The 3,584-nt window shown below is 44.0% G+C and overlaps 1 pseudogene; it reads right to left on the reverse strand.

Moving 5' to 3' along the window:
* Positions 1-2,635: 2,635 nt before the first annotated feature.
* On the reverse strand, positions 2,636-3,335 carry LOC123933076 (annotated as a pseudogene).
* Between the last annotated feature and the right edge of the window lie 249 nt (positions 3,336-3,584).

Here is a 3,584-nt window from a genome sequence, read left to right on the forward strand (position 1 = left end):
TATAGCTTCTCACAGAAGAAACTGAGAGTCAGATTATTTCATAAGCTCTTCTGGCCTGTATCAATGCGAGGTCTGTGTTCATCCAGCTGTCCTGTCATGGAGCCCCATGCATGGCTGCTGCTAATCGAGAAAGCATTCAGGAGCCTGTTTCTGTAAGGTGAGAGAGATAAAGAGCCCAGGTGGGTGGTTCTGTAGCACCTAGAAAAGGAAACTAGTCAGAGGGGCATAAGGGGTGTTATATTTTCTACGAGTCTCACCTTCCTGACAACTTCAGGTCACCGAAAGCTTGTCCACTGGGGAGCAGCCCACCATGTTGCCCAACTACAGGGACCCGATTCCTGTCATAGCCTTCATGAGCGGTGGCCCCCTTCCCTTGGAGTTGTGTATAGTACAGCCATACTTGGGGTCCCTGAGTGTGAGCATTCATTCATTCAACAATATTTTCAAGCAATTCCTTTTTTTCAGATCCAATGGTAGGCCCTGCTTTTGAAAAACATATAGCCAAGAGCACTAATGATGGGGAGACAGTTTTCAATTGAGGAAGTGCATCCCATTTTGAGAAACCCAACCTTCCCATTTCACAGATGAGGAAACTGAGAGCTTCAGAAGCTATTTTCACACTGATGATGACAAACCAAGAAAACAGCAGAGCTGGGACTAAAGCCCAAGTGTTCTGGCTCCTGGCACAGTCTTCACCATGCTGCCCTCCAAAGGGCCATTGACTCTCATAATATCTCTGACCTGAGGAAAGGAGCCAAGGCCACTGTTCCCATTTCACAGAACAGCAAATTATGGCATCCAGAAGAAAACCTGGACAAGTTGTCACATGACCACTCACTTGACTTTTCAACATTTCTCAAGAAAGACATATCTTCTGATTCCTGCAAGTCCTCTCTAGATGCAAATCACCAAAATACTGAGCTTGTACTCTCTCTAGCACCTAGCACCTATGACCCCACCCTTACAGGCATGTTCTTTAGGAACAGCCCTCACACGTGGTCCCTGCCTCCACACCCACCCCACTCCCCACCACTCACCCATGGATATTCTGATTCACATCCAGCTGAGGGGAGGGGGAAGGGGATTTTTTACGTCAATGTTCTGGAACATTTCTTATCAAAAAGGGAAGAAGCTGGCTGCAATCTCTTCAGTTTGGGTGTGTTTCAGTTGCCACAACAGAAAGGGGGGGAAACAGTAAGAAAGAAAAATAAATCATAAAGGAAAAGCCACTGAAAGAGAGGGAAGAGGAAGAGAAGAAATGGGGTGAAGGAAAAAGGGAGAGAAGGGAGGATCGAGGGAGGAGCAGGGAGGAAAAGGAGGCAGGGAGAATGGGTTGCTAATAAAGACCACACTCTTCTACTTAGTTTCCATCCGAGGGATCCAGAAGAGCCAAAGATGACAGTGTTTGTTGGTAATGTCTGTTGAAACAGGCGGGTTTTCACTCTGCGGTCTCTTACCCTCCGTGTTTGGGCCTGAAACCAAACTCTAATGGAACTTCCACAACATCCCCTAATTGGGGAAAAGGGGATTCTGATTCAGAGACAAATCTTAGCAATGAGAAAGAGAATCTTATGATCAGAGGACATCAGAGCAGGGCAAGACCACAGAGATGCCTACAAGAGTGCTCACAACCTTCAATGCTCATGTTCAAGCCATTAACCAAAACCAAACAAACCAAAAACACCAGCTTCTTCTAATGTCACCTGGAATATATAAAGAGAGTACACATAAAGAGAGCAAAAACAAAGCAAGGCTATGGCCTTGCTGATGAAAATAATTTGGTTTTCCCCCGCAAGGGAAATTGAATCTTCATTTTATTCACATGGTATCAATCCACTTGCCTACCCCAGTTTTTCCCTCTTGGGTCAAGAATGGCATCAAAACAAATCCAAGATCACTTGCAACATCAAGGCTGTCATGGTTTGTTTTTTTTTTTTTTTAATGAAAATGGAAAAAAATTTACCAAAAATGCTTACTTGCTTTTAAGAAATGAGAGAGATAATTTGCTCCCACAAATCTTTAAAGTCCATTTGATGTAACTGATGGACTTGGCCACTAAGTCAAGCTTGACTTCCAAAAACACCTTTGGAGATCTGGCAAAGACTGAGCACTAGGGAGGAAAGTTTCAAATGTGCTTTTTAGCCACAATATCAGAAAAAAAAAATTGTGTATATCCTGAATTTACCAGCAAACACATTAGATGCAATATTGTTTTTCTTCGAAAGCAAGCATATCACTTCAAACACTAAATATCAATTCAAACACCAAAAAGGAAATTTTAACACCAATATAATGTATCTATAGATAAATTTTGGCTATAACTTTTTTAAGGGATGGGGAGGGGCAGAGGGAGAGGGACAGAGAGTATCTTCCCCCTGCCCCCAGGCAAAGAATTTTATTCACCTTGTTTCAAACTTTATTCCCAGGTTTCTTCAGCTTAATTAGCTGCAAAGAATGAATTGTGTATAAGCAAAAACTGAAAAGAGCTGCAGTGTCCAAGGGGCTTGGGCTTAAAAATATTAGAGATCTAGATTTTATTAGATCCATGAACAAAATTTTTAAAAGCAGTCATAATATAAAATAGCAGCTCCCAGTAACTTCTTCAAGTTGTATCTTCTTCAGAAGTTGACTCAATTCAGTTTCCTTCATTCTTAGAAGCTTCATCAAAATTCTCCACAAGACCTGGAACTTCATCATCATCCTCCTCTCTGGCAGCAAGTGGTGCTTTTCCATCCGCAGATTGTGTGGGCAGAGCTTCAGCCAGGCTTCTTCAACTAGTCAGACTGCCCGCACCAAGTTGGTGTAAGATACTGGGTAGCATTGGGGTGCCTGGGTGGCTCAGTGGGTTAAGCCTCTGCCTTCAGCTCAGGTCATGATCTCGGGGTCCTGGGATCCAGCCCCGCATTGGGCTCTCTGCTCAGCAGGGAGCCTGCTTCCCTTCCTCTCTCTCTGCCTGCCTCTCTACCTACTTGTGATCTCTGTCAAATAAATAAATAAATTTTTTTTAAAAAAAGAGAGATACTGGGTAGCATTTCCGTCAGCTGCTTTGTCTCAGCATGGCCTGTAATGGTCAAAGTGCTCGCTGCCAGCAATGCCTGAACTTTAGGGCTGTTAAAGTGGATCCCTGTTCCTTGGTTTGTGAACATATTCACTTCTTCAAAACCAGAGATACTGTTCACCCCTAACTTCTTTAAGAAGAACTGAAGTGTTTTATCATCTGCTGTAGCCGTTCTGTGAACCACCTTCTTCTTCAGGCGAGCAGCTCCTTTCCCACCAATGTGCACCTGTGCTTGCAGTTTGGCGAATTTCTTCTGGTTCGTGATAGTTTCTTTCATCTTTTGGGGTGGAAAAGGGACCGCACAGGGGACTAGGGTTGGCATTCAGGGGGTCTCAGGTGGACCAGCTGAGATTAGGTGCAAGATGGCAGCTCAGACAGAGAGAATCTTTTTTTTTTTTTTTTTAAGATTTTATTTATTTATTTGACAGACAGAGATCACAAGCAGGCAGAGAGGCAGGCAGAGAGAGAGGAAGGGAAGAAGGCTCCCTGCTGAGCAGAGAGCCAGACAGGGCCCGATCCCAGGACT

This window comes from Meles meles, chromosome 20 (genome assembly GCF_922984935.1).
Source record: "Meles meles chromosome 20, mMelMel3.1 paternal haplotype, whole genome shotgun sequence".
Taxonomy (NCBI): domain Eukaryota; kingdom Metazoa; phylum Chordata; class Mammalia; order Carnivora; family Mustelidae; genus Meles; species Meles meles.